General features: G+C 38.1%; 1 long non-coding RNA gene across 1 annotated transcript in view; it reads right to left on the reverse strand.

Annotated features, from left to right (window-relative positions):
* Positions 1–2,732: 2,732 nt before the first annotated feature.
* LOC106096495 (dermatan sulfate epimerase like) overlaps positions 2,733–18,845 on the reverse strand; it is an 82,529-nt gene continuing 66,416 nt past the window's right edge. Inside the window, exons 2-3 of the long non-coding RNA XR_001222902.2 lie at positions 3,874–3,895; positions 2,733–2,897 (exon numbers count right to left, since the gene is read on the reverse strand). This is a non-coding gene — a long non-coding RNA (dermatan sulfate epimerase like). The remainder of the gene's footprint in view (positions 2,898–3,873; positions 3,896–18,845) is intronic.

The raw sequence follows: 18,845 nt of genomic DNA on the forward strand, positions 1-18,845 counted from the left end.
GCTGCTGCTAGCCAGTGTTAGTGGATTTGAAGTGGATCGAACATTGTTGGAACCAGACACTCACAGTAGCAAATAAACTCTTATACGAATCAAACTGTTTGTGTCATTTTTAGGGCACCCGAGCCTAACGCTAGCTGCTATATTATCTTATAACTAGCTGTAGATGTTGTTTAGCTGGCTCCTTGTCCGCTGCCCAGAGGCTGGACAGCGATATTGTTACTATTACAGTAAGTAATTGCACAAAATCTGAACTAAATGAACACGATTATGCCTGTTTTTGTGTGTTAGAGCCCTGACTTCAGTTCAGGAGATAAGGCGGAAAGCTGGTGGACAAGTGGAAATGAGGGAAGAGAGTGAGTAATGCTTAAGGAGGAGAAAGACATAAAATGTTTAATGGTGATATATAGTTTGAAGCACCTGTTTGTGATCTTTAAATTTAAAGTAACTTCTAAGGCATATTGTGCATGCTTCTGGTCTCTAGCCACATACATGAAGCCTGATTAGGCAGAACGGCGATGCCCATCTCAGCAACTGTATTCAAGATAACCGGGTAAGATTGGAGCTTCCATAAACTGGTGATTGTTCCTATGTAATTTTTATAAGTGAAAGTCAAAGTTTATGAAAACGCATCAGTTTGTTCGAAGACATTTATGAGTCCAACATTCAAAAAATGACTTTGAGTGTTTGTTTTAAACTTTGGATTAAAGCTGAAAGTCTGCACTTAAATTCCACCTGGAATCCACTGCAGTAAAAATACAAAAAAATCATTGTCTAAATACTTATCACCCTAACTGTATTTCAGTACTGGTGTACAGCACTGGGTATTAAATATATTCTCATTAAAATGAACTTGTTTAAATGCTGGGACTATCAAAGTTGATTGATTACACTGAAAATGGCTGTAATATCCTGATATCCAAAAAGTTAATCATACATTCTAGTTAATTAGAACAATCTATTGCGGACATGTTCACAGTGATGATTAAATGCCATCTGGAGACACATTAACAACTCAGTTCTGCTGTTACGAGATGAAATTAAAAAACAAGTTGGAGAAACAAAACTTGCGCTTGTGTTTGCATCGGGGACTTGCAGACGATAAGTGAATCGTTTGATCTCTGGGTGTGCCGATGGCAGACGTGGCAGGAGAAAATTAACAGCTCTTGTCCACAAGGCCTCTTTACAGAGACTGTATCCCAACTGCAAAGGAACACTCTCCAATTGCACTAACACTTTTAAATATTTAATCACGTCTGTCACAGGATCTTACTTTTGACATTGACATCAACCTCTATACGAAGAGCTGCCAAGTGTTTCCATTATACACCCTCTCGTTCTCTGAGCGCTGACAACTCTTTCTCAAGCACCTCACTTCACAGATCAAACAGTCTTGGACTCAGTCAGAGCTGAATGTACAAATAAGAGCCCAACATTAGTGTCCCCTGACTAATTTATCACTTTCACAGGGATGATCAAAAGCTAGAAAAACTAGGAGTTACTGCTAAGGCGCTGTAACGATACCTAGAGACATCTTATGAGTTCTCTAAGGGTATCTTGCTTTTCCATCACCTGGACGACCGCCTTGGTGACAAACTTCGTGCTGTGCATGAGGGACTTTGAGGCCAATCCCAGTGGCCAGGCTGCTGTAAATAGCATGCGTTCCACCCATGAGTCTCTGTCTTTGTTTTTAGTTTTACTTGGGAAAAAAAAAGGTTGCATAGTAATCAGCAACCCAACTACACTATATATTACCCCAAAGCTACTAGAAAGCACTATTAAAATTCAAGGCACCCTGGAGTTAACCTGTTTGTATTGCTTTCTCATTTTTCCTCCTCAATGATAAACACCCATTTCTGAATTCATGAACATTTATTTGGCCCGTTTTCTACTTGCCATTATTTTCTAAGCTTATCATGTTTTATTCATTGGGTCAGATTTTGATTTCAATAATCCTATTGTTTTGCTCCAAAAAGTAATCTACATTGCAAATGAGGGATCCGGTGTGCTCATTTTTTCTTGTATTTGACAGTCCTGCCAATTCTGCCCCTCGTACATTGTGGTGCTTAATTCCTGCTCATTTTTTAATTACAACTTGAGCAGTTCAATATCACAGTCTGATTAAAACATTATACGACCTGGGTTCAGCAATAATTACAGATTGGTTGGCCGGAATGTGCAGAGTAAATTATTTAATTTGAGGAACATAATTACATCTACAAAATGCATCACTATGAATGGTTTAACAGCACCTATCAGTTCTAGAGGGGAGGTTAAATAGGCCATTTTAGCAAGCCGTACTGGACATTATATTGACTTGGAATGAGTTAGGATCCTCTGCAGAATTCAGAAGGAGCACTGCTTGTTCGAGCTGTTGTGGGAAAGAAGACTTGAATTATCTTCAGATCCACATAAAACTTTAGTGAGATTTTGCATGCCGAGGAGTCAATATCCAAGAAAATAAATTTCAGTGTGTTTGTATATTTTTGTCTAGAGGTTAGAAAAATACAAGGCTAGAAAGTACAAATGCAAAGGTTAAATCCGCTGGCAGACAATAATAATATATGTAATTTATATGCTCAGAGATAGATCGTGTGGACTCTTTATTAGGTACACCTAGCACTGGATTCGAAACCACCTTTTGTTTCAGAACTTAATTCTTCATGACATAGATTCAAAAAGGTGTCGGAAACATTCCTCAGAGATTTGGGTTCCTACTTACATGATAGCAGCACAATAGCTTCATATCCATGATCCAAATCTCTTGTTCCACCATATCCCAAAGGAGCTTTGTTGGAGTGAGATCTGGTGACTGTGGAGGTCATTTGAGTGAGCTCATTGTCATGTTCAAGAAATCACTTTGAGATTATTTGGGCGTTGTGACACGGTGTGTTATCCTCCTGGAAACAGCAATGAGTAATGGTCAGAAAGGGAGGGATATGGTCAGCAATAATACTCAAATAGGTTGTGACATTTAAATGATGCTGAATTACTACAAAAGCGCACCAAGAAAGCATCCCCCACATTATTCCCAGAACTGTTGATACAAGGCAGAACTGATGCTCACTGGATATTTTCTCTTTTTCAGACTGTAATCTCTAAACCTTAGACATCTCTCTTTGGGAAAATCCCAGCAGATGAGTAATTTCTGAAATACAGCCCTTCTGCCACCAGCAAACATGCCACATTATTGAAATCACCTTTCTTCCCCATCGTGATTCTCAGTCTGAAATTCCATCATTTTGAACATGTCTACATGCATAAATGTGGTAGCTGTAGCTCAAGAGGTAAAGCAGGTCATCTACTAATCAGAGGTTGGTGATTTGATCCTTGGCTGCTGTTAACATGCTGAAGTTTCCTTAGGCAAGACTCTGAACCAATGCATTCATTGATGTGTGACTTTTTACTAGTTACTAGTTTACTATTACTAGAAGGAATTGCAACTTAATTAGTTACAACTTAATTACAACTCTCAACTTTTAAAAAAAAAGTGAAAGTAATGCAAAAAATGACTTAATTAAAAACAAAACTAGACTGCATTGGTTAGTTTTTGTAAAAACTAAAGAACTCCCTGACCTCATTGAGATTCATAAGCGGAAACCACACTGTGAAGCTAGTCAATATTCTTGTTCAGATATATTTCCCAACAGGACACCTGTGTAAAATGCAGTGACAACCTTAACAGCATGAGGAGTAGACAGGAGATGTTGTTGATGTTTGAACTTATCACATTAAGTAGGCAAAATCATCTATATTTCCGTCTGCCAATTTCTTATCTCTCTGGTGCCACAAAACTGGAGCACAACAAAAGCACTGGCAATGTGTACATGCATCATCAAAAACAGTGAAAGATGAGAGGAGCCGCTTTGATCTTACTTTTTGGCTCTGCACCTGGAATCTGGAAGAGTAGAAGGATGGGGAAAAAAGGAGAAGAAGCCTCTTTCAGAAAAACATCACTTACAGGAATTATGTTTTTTTTAAATGCCCCCAACATAACCTCCAGCTCCATTAATGTATTCACAGCTTTTCTGACAAGGTCCTCTTGCAAACCTACGGATTACATTACCCTCCCTACTCTAATGGGTGTGTAAAAGGACATTTCAGACATTTAGTAAACAGCCTACCATCTAAAAGACCTAATAAAAACAGCAAAGTAGATCTGCAGGTTTTACAAGCCCAACTGCCTGATGCACTGTCTGAATGTGGTTTATGAGTTACTGCAGCAAGTCTGCACCACTTTGCACTAAACACATGTATGTTCAGAGAAGATTGACTGAAAGTCTGTTCTTTACACGGAGGATTAAGCTAAGTCTTACCAGAGCAAAAAAGTGATATACTGCTGCACATATACGAGTTGGAAATATACACATAAAATATACATCCATACCATGCCGTGGGTTCATGCCAGATCTACTTGATTTGCTTTTATTCTGCTATTATTTGACTCAAGCTCCATTAATTCTATACAGTGCCGCATCATAAAGCGTAGTCTGTCTACAGAGTGTGGAAGACTCTGTCAGTCTAACTTTGGCTATACTAATATCTGGTCATCCTGAAGCCATCCATTATAACCATAAATTTCATTTAATTTTGTATTCAAATATTAGTTATATTATATGTTAGTTTTAATTAAAAACTAGTTAATTAGTTAATTAAAAGTAGCTAATTAAAAAAAAAGCTTCTTAATTTTTGTTTACTTTTGTGTAGCTGGAGAACGTTGCACTCTTTTGAATCTTTTTGAATTTCAGTGGGGCTTTTAAAGAATGAATTAGTGCAGTTTAATCTCAGTGTTTATCAGAGTTATAAAGGATGAAAATATACACAGTGAAATATAGAGGGAAATATTCAAGGACATGAATCTATGATAAGTGATGAATAAGTTAAGCGTTTAGAAAAGGTTGTGACAACACACCGGTGTGCCGCAAGGTACTGTTTTGGGGCCTCTATGATTGTTGTTATATCTGCTTCATCTTCATTGAATTTTGAGCGTATTTAAGGGCATTTACTGTCACTTCTATCAACTGACATTTAATAATCTCTCTGGATACTCACATTAATCTCATTCAGTCTTGCTTTTATCACTTAAGAAATGCTGTCAAGTTGAGTTCTATTCTATCACACTCTGAATTATTGTAATTCACTGTTGACCTTTCTTAAAAAAGCTTTCCTGGAATATCTGCAGGTTTTGTGAGTATTGTACGTACTCATGTGTCACACCTTTGCTAATTCAGTGATTGACTTCCCATTAACTTCAGAATCCACTTTAAGACTGACTTTTAGAACTCTGTATGGACAAGCACTAATGTACATCAGAACTAGAACTCCATCTCCAGCAAGTCCCTAAGGTCTGTGATCATGGCCTGCTGGCTGTCCAACATACAAGGCTGAGAACTAAAGGAGACAGAGCTTTTGCAACAGTGGCCCCCAGACTCCAGAAGTCTCTCCCACTGAGCCAGAGATCTGTCGACTCTCTTTTAAAAATCTACCGTACTAAAAAATCTTTTGAAACTTGCTTCTGGATGTCTTTTGGTTTTGATGTTTTTAGCAATTTGTTTTAATATATATATATATATATATATATATATATATATATATATATATATATATATATAAAGTTTTACTTGTACTACTTGCTTATGAACTTAGAAGTTCTTATGTGTCAGTTTGCATTGGGAGTGGAAAGTCACGAGATGGTGTTAAATCAATATACTTTGGGGTAAGTTTGCCTACATTTAACTATTTAATCATGTTGTACTGTCACATGGGGTTTAACCTGGTAAAGCTAAACCAAAGCTAAAAATGAATAAATAAACGAATAAATGAATATTACAGATTGTGTCCTTTTGATTCAAAAGGCTCTTTTTTTAACTTTAGGCAGTTCCACAAGGGAACAGTGCTTTAAAATGTAGACATGAGAAAGTAAATGGAAAACATAAATTCCCAAATGATTAAACAAAACATATGTAACATTATTGAACAGTAACTTGTGTAAATGATTATGCAAATCAACTAAATTGCCATGTCTGCATGTCTTTAAATACTGCTGAAATACAACTCCTCTGACTGATGCATAAAATTCAGCATATTCTATGTTCATCACTTGCAAAATATTGGATTCTGCTAATGAGAATTTTCTTGAAGTAGCAAATGACCCCTTTAATTTTTTCCATCAAACATTAACCCAGCATCCTTGCCAATAACACTAATGAAAGTCTACAGTAAATTGGCACGGCAGCCAAAGAAAACACAGCAAACCAGGTTGATATTGACATTACGTCTGCCAAACGTTGGCGCTGCAATCAGTCTGGCTGAGAAACCTTGATCAAAAATGACATCAAATCAAGAAATCTAATTTTCATTCCTTCCAGTTTCCCCACTGCTGTGAATGAAGGGGCATATTATTCAAGGGGCAGTGAAGAAAAAGTTCAAATGAATTTCTGAATTGTGCACCTTTAGGTTACAAGACCTTGAAATTATTCCAATTTACTATCGTGGATTATTATTTTCCAATTACGTGCCTCTCATTTGTAACAGGAAGTGAATTCTATTAGCAACATCATCCAGGCTTTATTGAAAACTGAAAATGTTCCCTTGCTCTCAGTTCACATTAAGCTGTCCTTGAGCGAAAATACATCAAGTGTCAAGGAGGAATGCATATTGATGGTCTTTATCTAACTACCTGATGCTCAAATGTTTGTAAATTGAATTCTAGGAGTTTTCGGTCATAGGGCGCGATTCTCATTTAATATGACCACACTCATTTAATATGAGCAGTCCAAACACCATTACGAGCAGCAAACACGCGGGCCAACAATCTTTAAAGGCAATCTGATTGATTTTTGCAGGAATAAGCTATTATCTACAATCAGTGGTCCTCGGATGAGAAAGGGTCAGTTAAAAGGACACATCACAGGCGAAGAGACAAAACAATGTGCAGTGATGTGATGGGCAGTTACAAACAGCTCCAGGCTTTTTTTTTTTTTTTTGACATGAACACAAGACGAGTGTGTGAAGGACATGGAAGCAATATTCAAGATCATGTGACTGTTAAGATGTGATGAATGTTAATTTACCTGTCGCAAGTTTTAGAGTTTTTAGAATGAATGTACAAGATGTAAAGAGAAAACTAATTCTAAAATATTATGTTGTAAATTTTAAAAGAGTTTGATAATAATCATTTAATCTTAATTCATTTGTTTGTTCTTCATAGATTTAAATCTCTGGCAGTGTGGCTGTTAGGAGGGCAATCATGGTCTGTTGGTTTAAGTTTGTTCCTAATCAAATGTCTAGCAGTGGATTTGTGTTTCTCAGTTAGGACCACATATGAGGGCTACTCTAGTTAGGAAAGCTGATTGAGTGAAGTAGGATAACAAACATGGTAAAGTTGTTAAAAATAATGTATTTACTGAATTTACTCCAGACACCACTGATCAAAAATCAATTTTTGCTACAGGTTCCAGGCTAAACCAAAAGGGGGCCATGCATTCACTGTTTCATTATGGTATTGTATCGTATATTATCTAGATAATAATAAATATCTAATAAATAAACCGTAGCACCACACAGGCTCTTGTAACCCTCTAAAGTACAAGAATGCACAGCTGACTGACAGCTGCTATTTTGTGTCTTCTATTCAAAAACAATTGTTTTTTAATTGTTAAAATAGTAGAGCAAAAACAATGTAGTTACAGTAAACATGGTGTGATGCTGCATTAGCATAAGCAGAGCCACGTAAGTTGTGTTGAAATATAATGTTTATTAACATTATAAAATAAAATCATTTCTTAAAGTCACTTTGCAGATTTTAGGCATTTGATTTTTTTCATGTTAGAAACAGCTGTGTATGAGAAACACTAATATCTGCTTTTAATTTTGAAGATATCTCTTTATACAAAGCAAAAACAAAAGTATTCCATATCCTCCGTTTTCACATCTTAGATGTCCTTTAAAATCAGCTTAAATCTTTGTGTTCTTCATTCAAATATAGTTTAATGCATTTCTAGTATTTAGATTTTTCAACCGTAATTCCACGTTATGGCTACTTTATGATAGTAAGCAGTTGTAGTCTTCTTTTTTTCTAACAAAGATGAGGTTACACGTGTACATTCTAATAAATTGTGCCCAAAAAGCTCACATTATCTAATTTAACTACATGTACATGTAAATGTTCCATGTGATTTTATTACATAATTACAATGCAAAACTGTATGATGTTAAATTTAATGGAATTAACAGTTTAAAGGAATTGGGTCAAATCAAATTTGACTAGATGATTAATTATTTGATTAAATGAACCTTTAATTTTATATATTTCAGTTGCACTTTTGAGTAAAGTACTACTTCATGTTTATTGAGGATGTAGAATATTTTTTGAGCATAAGAAAGAATTGCCTAAGACGGTCACTTTTTTATTATTTTCTACGTGTAAAAGATCAGACACTGGGGAATTTAATCAGACACTGATAAATGGTTGATGAACTACATTACGCGGGCACCAGAGTTGGCCTCAAGAAGCAGAGAGTTTTTCTTCTCAGCTTGAGGTTTCATGGATTTTTTGCATTTTTTAAAAGATCTGAAAGATGGATTATTCCCATTGTGGCATTTAAGATGAGTTGATTAACTCCACAACAACAACATGTTTGCCTATAAGCTACATTTGTAGCAATACCTGATTTTGTCCTTGAAAGAAATTAAACCTGTTAAGTTATACAAACCTGCTCAGTGTGTTCATTTGTGACACTGTCGGAGGTTCTGACCTGAAATATCTGCAAAGCAAGTAAATATGTGGAACTGCTTTCTTCATTAAGACACAGTGATTCATTCAGCACCCGGGCATAATAGCGAAACGAGTCCAGCGTGTTGTTTCTATAGTAATATTTTTCTGTTTATCTGTCATGTCTCAAGAGAGAGCTGAGAACAGACTCCAACCTTTAACATAAATGTAAACAGTGTGTGAATGCAGCCTTAGCTTGGGGACTCATTATGCCACATTTACTGCCATGAAGCCAGGCATTTGGAGAAAAAGCACCCAGCATCATTTTACAGCCCATACCTTCAACTTCTCTCTTTGCTACTTTTTAGTTTGAAATTTGCTGATTTGCAGCACCCATGGACAAAGTGGTAATGCAGTACTTTTATATATCACAAAATATTTCAGCAGTGTACTTGCCTCGGGACTGTGCTTCATGCCAGGTTTAACGTGCACTTTGTAACGCCTTGATGTGTGGGCGATTTGCTATCGCTGAATATGCAATGAAGGCCACATTCGAGTCAGTTAATGTCTCATCAGACTAAGGGCTAAAACAAGTTTATGTCCTTTAAGCGTTTTAAAAGTGACTCACTCTGTAATATATTCCGCCTTTATGAATTCCAAATTAATGTGGGTTTATATATAAGTCATTGGTTATTAGTAGCTGCCAGGAGGGCTTGTAATTTCCCCTGGCATGACTTCAGACAGAATCCTGATGGCAGCCTTGATGGGACTTAATGAAACTTCACTGAGGAGAATTGAGTAAATTTGCATGTTGACAAAGGATGGGGAGGTAACAAGATAATGGAGGGGACTCTAAGTCTCCTAAGCCCACATTTCTGGACAACAGGCTGAGGAGGCCTGTCCGATTCCAAAAGATTTGCTGATACTGAACAGGCAAAATGTTTTCTGTTTTTATGTTTGTGGTGGTAAATTTTGAGATTTTGTGTTATTGTGGTTCTGTAACATTTTTTTTTTCAAGAGTGTTGCAGGAAGAAAATGTCGATCCTTCCAACCATCCATCCATTCTCCTCCGATTCAGACTGGAGCCTAGCCCAGCTACCATAGAGAGAAGGCGGGCTACTCCATGGACAGGTCACCAGCCCGAAGCAGGGCTAACAAAGAGAGACAGACTACCATACACACTTACATCCACACCAATGAGTGATTTAAAATCACCAGCTAACCTAACCCCACCAAGTGCATGCCTTTGGACTTGGTCATGAAAACAGAGTACCCAGAGAGAACATGCAACTCCACACCGAAAGGCATATTTGTTCTGTTATTTCAGATAAACCGAAGGCAGAAATGGATGTGGCAGAGTTGAATATACTAAGACTTTTGTCAGGACTGACCAGGAGGTATAGGATTAGAAATGAGCAGATTAGAGACAAAGTTAGAGAGGCAAGGCTGAGGGTGTTTGGTCATGTGCACGGGATAGTAGGTATATTGCACAGAAGATAAAGCTGCCAGGCAGGAGGAAAACCCACTGAGAATATTCATGAATTTTGTGATGGGGAGGATTCTAGGAATAGGGTGAGATGGAGGCAGATCATCCTCTGTGGTGACTCCCAAAGGGAGCACAAAAAAGAAAAAGGATTTCAGAAAACATGTACATTAAATAATTGTCCTTATGTATGAAATAAACTAGAGAGATTATTTAGAGATATTTATATTGTAAAATACTTCCAATAATATTTATTATATTTCCAATTTCACCATAGATTTCCACAAAATAGCCTGACTCTAAAATGTCAAGAAGATCAGACAAGTGTTTCAAACCATCTTCCAGCCAGATTTTAGTTCAATAAGGAGTGGGCTATTTGTTTGCTATTATTGAGATAGATGTAGCTGGCGATTAGACTCCGGTGATCCAACATGGTGAAACAAAATCCCAGCCGTGATAGGATTTAGGACCGGACCCCCAGAGTGTAGACACTGGTGGTGTTGCAGTTGAAGATTGAGGCTTGGATGGAGCACTTGGGTTGACTTGAGTGAAGTGGAGATGTGGAGGAATTGGATTGTGCGATGTAATGAACAGACTAGCAGTCAAACAATAAGTAAAGCAGGCAGATGAGTGATTACAGATCTTCCTTATTGAACGTATGCATAAGCTTCATTTGTGGAAAAGTATACATAACTGTTTAGCTACTGTAGATAGGACTTTGTGTGCATATTGAAGGATTTCACAAAGCACACAGTACAAAAATAGCATAAGTATTCTACTAGGGAAGTTTCTTGGTGATATCCAGTTTATGTATTTTTGCTCTATTCGCCTGTAGTTTCTCCCCAGACCAGTTGTTATGAAGTGTTTGAACAAGACTAAAGGCCACACTCAGAGTGAAAGACAAGATAGTCAGTAAGGTATTCACAGAGCTGCACTTAGCTGAATGCATTAAGTGTTTGAAGCAGTTGTTAGAAGGGTAGAAAAACAGGGCTTGAGGGCAAGAACAGTAAAAACATTCTTACTTGTACACAGGCTGTATGAAATAGCCATGATTTGTTTGTTACAGAAATGTTAGACATGTCCAGACAATTAAGACACCAGAAAAGATAAAAAGGGTGTTTAATACAGAATAATCTGAGTAAAGCTCTTGAAGCACACTCAAGGCTTCTGAATCCACTCTGCTCTCTGTGGCCAGCTGTTTATATGATGTTGATTTTGATGATGTAACCTGCATGCATATTACCTTCACACAGCTTGAGAAATTTACTTATGGAATAAAATGCTTGTTCCCTTCCTTTGTTACATAGCTGCAAAGCAATGTTTTATATGTACTTTAAATAAATGCAGTCACCTTCTTGAAGAATGTATGTCATAAGAAGTAGGCGACCTTGTAGTGATGGAGACACTTTATGTTAGTGGTTTGTCGACTCTTACAGCAAAGGACTTCAAATCTTCAAACAGCCTGCTGCCGTTTTGTCATAGCTGCTCGAGCTGCTCGAGCTTTATACCAATAGTGAGGTGGGTCTCAACTCCTTGCATAATGATGCTTGTAAATGATCCCTCTGTCACATTTTAATGTAGTGTCTGTGTACTTTTTTCTACTTGTTGTGTTAATGTTGGAAAAGGGAACTATTTTATCCCGAACCATAATTGTTTCCTAAACCTGAGCAAGTAGTTTTGAGTGCATAAAGTTGATGAAAAAGGAAATGACAACAAAAGTTAATTGCAAGTTAAGGCCAAAGTAAAATGAAAAACACAAGGCTCCCAGTGAGGCACACATTTCAGTCTTCTAGGTTGGCAACTTTGGAGCGAAACACATGAAAAAGCCACTATAGAAGTGACTCCTAACAGATTTAATCTCTTTCTAGGATTGTCATATTTGTCTTGAGGGACGGTTTCGAATTGAAGTGCATTTTAAACTCTCTGATTATGAAACATGTCCAGTGTATTGCTTGTATTATTAGACCGTGTAGACCAATGGACGGGCAATTAACTTGGAAATATCTGACTTAACGAGTTGATGAAGAGCACCCAAATGCATCATTAGTTTTGGTTTCTGTGAGGATAAACTGTCTCATTTGAGCAAAAGACACCGGTTCAGCCTTGTCTTCCGATCCAACCTCTGAGTCAAAAGCTTGTAAAACCCTCTTCGGTGTTGTTAGCAAGTGATTACTTTTGCTAATTCATTTTGGTCCTGTTGCTCATCTCTTGACAGCTTCATCTTTTATTTACAGCACTCAGCTGGTGTCGCAGGTGCAGGAGTCCAACATTGAGGGGGATGAACAGCGTTCTTAGTCCCAATGCAAATATCTTCTATTGTTTAATACTAACTGACAATCTGCAGATTGCCTATTACTCCCACCTGGACTTGGCTTACGCAGTATGAAACAATATCATTTACAACACCCATGTTTGTGAATGCACATACAGTAGATGTTTGACAGTGAGCGCCTGTCCAGAATAACAATCAGAAAATGCATCAACTGATTAAGTTGTCCGCACAAAATGAAGCCACTTACTCCAACCGCGCACACACATATATACGCCCGCGCATGCACACACCCACCCCTGGTGTGGAGGATATTTTCAATTAATCAAGCTCTCTCATCAATAATGCATCACCCCTGCAGCCAGTCACTCTTTTCCAGCCATTTAATGAGGCAGCCCAGCCAGAGGGACACCATCCACACATTACTCCTGTTATAGTAAATGCTCTGGAGCAAAGCCACAGTGACCACGAATGGTTATTAAAGTAATGCCATCATTCGTGCCTTCGAGTCAAATCAAAACCTGTCAAAGTGTGTTTGCGAAAGGGTACAAATGACAATAAGTAAACACCCTGGGAGCCACTGCGCAGTTGCGTCACCTAGCAGTCGCTGAAAAACCTCATGTTGCTAAAAATGCAGGAACTCAAGAGACCAGAGGAAGTTTGTCAGGAGTCATGAATTATTAAAACCAACTTTGCTGTGACAGAGGAGAATGTCCGGTTTGATAACATTTTGTTTTAAATTGTGGTCCTGATTTGAGACATGACCCAGACAGTCTGGTAAGAAACTGTTAAGAATGAGCACAATATAAACCTTGTACATGCAGCATTATGATCTGAAAGGCTTTTGATTGTGCAGGGTAATTAGCTTGTTTTTGGCGTTCATTTCCAAATGATTAAGTGTTAAGATGAAGTGGGCCAGCTTCAGTCTTCAAAAAGTGCTTTCTGGCAGTGAGCATCCATTAGGTTCTCGTTTTCTTTGATTTCAGTGATACAGTAGGAGATCAATAAGAGAAAAATTGTTTTGGTATTCTCCTCTTAATTTGTCTGCCACTGCACAAGAGCATCCCTTGTAATTGAAAGTTACTGCTAGCTAATGCCGACTTGAATAGCCAGTATCTGTAATGCACACAGCCACATCTGCAAGTCTAGTCAGTCTCTTGGGTTGGTGTATTTCAGTAATGCACTTACATCTGCACTGTTTGGGAAGCAGTCCATTTTCTTTGCACCAAACTTGCCTTCCAAGAAGCAATTTACTATGATCACGCTCGCAAGTCTTTAAACTAAGAAGCCCCATAAGTTTGTAGGAGATTAAATAAATTTTGTATTTCTTGCGTGGGGAAAAAAGTCACATCTTAAATCTAGTTTATTTGATGGAAATGTTGTAAATTCCAAAGAAATGGAGTGTTTTTGGTGAAGAAGTGGATTACATTAACACTCGCAGTGTTTACCTGCTAATTATAACTAGCAAGCAAAAGATATGAGTCGGGAAAACAGTTTTCAGCTCCCTTGCTGTGTAACCTCAGTGAACATGTTCCCAATTGCTTTAAGAACCCTGTAGCTAGTTTTAAGTCGTATTCAGTACAATGTGGTCTCTGGTTTTAAAATTAGATTGACTGCTTGAGTCTAAGACAATGAATAACTATTAACTAAGGTCACAGTGGTGATGTCCACCTTTTATATACAGTCTGTTATTATTATTATTATTATTATTATTATGCCACATACACTGTTTAGAAACAAATGAACACTGACAAATATGAAACAAAAGCATGTTGGAGACTATTTATTGTCTGAAATCTGTAGCTGATCGTGAAAAATCTATGGTTAGCGACTGAGGAAAGGCTGAACATTTGTAGTTGTGGTAGAATTTTCTGCCATTTCAGGTTAACATAAGGATTCACATTTAAAAACAATTTGATCGTGTTTATGTGTTTCAAAAAAGGGCCATGGTGCACATAACAGCTGTTATTCATCTAGATTATAGCTTACCGAGCTTGGCAATGTAAATAAGGGATGTATGGAAAAATCTCTCTGAATACTGAGTACACTCCCATCCATAAAAATGTGACAGAGAAAGTTTCCTTGCTTTAAGAATATTAAAGGATAAAGGCCAGAAAGCTGAAGACCATACCAGACCCTGAGGCCCTAGAAGAGGAACAGGAGTGCAATTTCACCCTTCGGCCCTTAAGCAGGTTACTCTGGCTCTGACGGTGAATCCTCTCTTTAGTGCACTAGATAACTGAAACAATCTCACAAAAGTGGATATAAGTGCCAGAATTTGCATGTGTGTCACTCCGGAGCCATTCATTTGAAAAATCCCATTACCCACTTGAATTTTCAAAATTTCTAAATATTCCATTTGGGCCATCTTAGGAAAAAGCATTTTTACCACAGAACTACAATAACTGGATACATTTCAAAGGTTTTACTTTTGATTTTTATTCGTTTGGCTACAGGTAAGTCAAATTTATAAATAAAAAAAAAATCCTCAGAGCTTCTTTGTCTGAAGGAAAACAAGATAATTGCAATCACATGTGTGTTACATGTTGCTCCAAACATGTGATATGAATTGCAGCTGCATAGTGCCATTGTGCATTTCACCCTTTAGCAATATGGGGCATGCGATTAGGTTTGGAAATGTAACATTAATGCTAATTTATTCCCTTTCAATTCAATAACTTTCATATAATCAGTGCATGAAGACTCCTTTATGAGGTTTTGGAGATACTGTATGTGACTGCTAACCATGTGATTAACTTGCTGGCTATTGTGGAGATGTAAATGTTAAATGGACTGGTTCTTATGTAGAAGATTTCTACTCTAATGGAGCACATGCCTTAATTACCCATTCACACACACACTTTTTTTTCCATGTCTAAGGCAGTTGATGGGAAAACTATTGCTAAAGCCAAATTCACACAGGCCAAGGTACTGGTGAGTGACCCCCCATTTTTTCCCTAGTGATCTACCAATGAAAAATGTTTGTATTCCACAACTGGTTGGCAAAAATCTCCTCATGATTTTCGATTGCTAGCATATTGGTGTTGTCACCCCAATTTTTGCATGAAAGTGACTTATCTTCAAACACTACCCAGCTACTCTCCAAGCCATAGGACAAACTGTGAAAACTGTGACACAACCTGGACATTGAAAACACTTGATATCAAAGTAGAATCTGTGCCTGACTGTATCAGTAAGGCAAAACTTTATTTTGAAGAACCATTTCCCTTTTCCTCACCTTTAGCTCTGCTCAGTTCTTATCATCAGTTATTGTCATTAACAGGCTAACACATGGAGACGTAACTATTTACCTTCACACCAACAACCACTTTAGAATCACTAACCTGATAACCTGGACCGATTCAGACCTAGAACCTTTTTGCTATGCTGCCCAGCAGTTCGCTATATTGGCTAACTCATATAACTTATGTATATATGCAGTAGCGGTTTTTGATACGGGCGACATGAGCGGTTTGCACCGATGGTTTTTTTTTTTCTTCGAAATTCTATACCCGAAAAGTGAGCGTGAGAGCCCTCGGTGCGCCTGCTTGCTGCTGTGCTGAAGTCAAAGTAAACTTTATTGTATGTAGCGGAGATGACAATAGAGTATATAGAGAGACGAGAGGCTCCAGTTACAGCAGTGCAAGTAAACAAACAATAAATATAAGAAGAGTAAGAAAATAAATATACACTTTAGGACTAGGGGTAAAGGGATCAATAACAATTTAAAATTTATATTTTACAGTTTGATGATTTAAAGTCTCACACACAACCTGTCAACAGGGGAGGGGCCGGCTGCTTCCAAATAGAGCACATTTCATTCATAATGTTGTAAATCCAAGCCCATTATCTATTCATGATTTGAATCCTGGGTTGTGCAAAAACCCAGAAATAAACACTAGATAAAGTGAATCTATGAACTAAGGTGTAGGTCTATTAGGTTCTGTTGTGGTGATCCTCGGGTTGGGGGATGGGTGTTCATACTGGAGTGCAAAATTAAAAGCAATGGAAGATGGGCGCCAGAGGCAGTGTTCGCCCAGGGCGCCAAACAGGCTAAGACCGCCACTGTATATATGTATATTTCAACCTGTCCTAGTTTAGTCCATGGTAACACTGTTTTACTCTCGTCTAGCACTCTTGAAAGTGCTAGTTGCATCCACTCCCCCTTGCAAACCCAGAAGGATACATCTGGAGGTACTTAGGGTTCAGTATGTTGCCCAAAGGCACTTTAACATACAGAGCTGATGATTAAACCACCAAACTTCTGAATAGTAGGCAATCCCCTCTATATATCACAAACCACACTAAACAAGCTTTTTGGGAGCCATGGGTGAGAATTGGAAAACCAGTGCAGCGTGTAAGGGCTCGATCCAGAAGTGTGATTGAAACAAATAGTGTGCAAATACTAACGTTGACTTTTGCATATTTGAACATGAATGATTTGACACTAATATAATTCAAAAAAGCAAGTCCAGTTCACTTTGTCTAGTTCAGTGCCTTTGTTGACAGCCATATTGAAAATGGCCACCATTGTGAGTTTTCAAATGGCTAACAGGGATTATGTGGCAATTAGGGAACTTGTATCCATCTGTGAACAATTTCCCTGTAATGTTATCTGCTGCACTGCTTTAGTATGCACAGGTAAGTGGCTTCTTAAATTCTAAAAAGTAAAACGTCAATTGTTACAAGAGTTCATCCTGCAGTCTTGTGGTATTTCAATCCTCTGACAGAAGACAGATGAGACTTTAACAGGCACTATAACCTACAAATCATCAGCATTTTAAAGCAGCAAAGATGACACCTTGTAATATCATTTCTTACAAGACTGTTCATTTGTTTTCTTTTATCTGTTCGACCTCTGAGAAATATGAATTGGAGTTTTTTTACAGTAAAATGTTACTGTGCTTTGCACATTTCCCCTTAAAAACACTCTCTTCAAAGCAGTGATACTGCTGTCCTGGCCTTCTTCAGCTGTTATCATTTCTTAACATCTCCCCACTTTTATATGTTTTTTTCCAATCAGGCCAAAAATGGTGATCTCTAAGGAACATAACCATATGAGCAGAGAATCTGACCATCTGGCTTGCTCTGCAGCTAAAAATCGCGGGGGACGAGAAGAGACTGACGAATGTCTCTCGGCTTCTGCCGCCTGTCAGTGTCAAGATGTCTCTTTTAAAAATAAAACATGTTGTCAGAAGCTGTACATTGCCAATAGTGTGATTGCAAGGAAATGTAAGGCCCTCTTGAAAGAGAAGTTTCTTTTTGAAGGAGAGAAAGGAGAGACACCACAAGGGGACAAAAACTAATTTCAAGTTTGTGGTGTTGGACTGATTCCAGACGTAGAGATAGCCACACTGGGTGGGATAGTTATGGGAAGGGCATGATATAAAATCTGTGTGGAGTATAATGACTGGCTTATCTCTGAAGCTCACAGTGCATGAATTCCTTACTCCATCGGGTCTCCTGTCAATTCTTTATTGTGGGAAGTAGTTTTCCATTTCTGTTCTATCAAAAGACTATGAGATGAGAATGTGTAAGTAAGGATATGGGGTACAACTCCCGCATTAGTTATTTCATTTCCAATGACTTAGCAACAAGCCTTTGCTCTGCTTTAATTTCCCAGGCATGCAATGACCGATGTCACTGACGCTGTTATTGCTCCATAATACATAAATCCCACTAATTAGAGGTCAATGACTCATGCTTGATGCAAAAAGGCTGCATGGGATGTCCCCACAAATATTTAACCACGCATTTCTGTCTTTTTTGCTATCTTCCCTATCAGTTCTTTTGTGCATCACATAAAACATGAAAATGATCCGCTTGGCAGACATGCCTCGACTAGACATGGTTCAGGAGAGCGGTGGCCGCGGCAGCACTTTGACAGCCGGGTTATGGTTTCTCGGTCCCAGTAATGAAGGACTACTGAGTGTGTCATCCAGGAAAAGGGCCTCTCCCCTGTCTGTCTGTCAGCGAGCCAGCTGGATTCAATCCTACACCTCAGAATAACACCAGGCTTTAAATGCTGCAGCTTGGCCACCCTTTGCTTTAATAGACAGACACAGCTCATTACATGAAAACAGTGGCTAACCCTCTCCATAACAGAACTGGTAAACTTACATTAGTCAAAGCACAGCTAAATCATTTAGTCGATTTAGTTTTTTCTGCCCCCCCCTTTTATCTCCTTTTTCAGCTTACGCATCATTCTGCTCATTTCTGCTCATTTCTGCACAGCTAGCAAACCACAGCCGTTGAAATAGGAGAAAGAGAGGAGCTCTACTCAAAGCAATACGAGAGTGGCTCGTTTTCCTAGGGGTAGAGAGCTGTGTCTACCCTGCAAACTGTCCATAATATACAGAACAAGAGTGGGGATTAACTAAAAT

The sequence above is a fragment of the Oreochromis niloticus genome, linkage group LG9, assembly GCF_001858045.2.
Source record: "Oreochromis niloticus isolate F11D_XX linkage group LG9, O_niloticus_UMD_NMBU, whole genome shotgun sequence".
NCBI lineage: Eukaryota > Metazoa > Chordata > Actinopteri > Cichliformes > Cichlidae > Oreochromis > Oreochromis niloticus.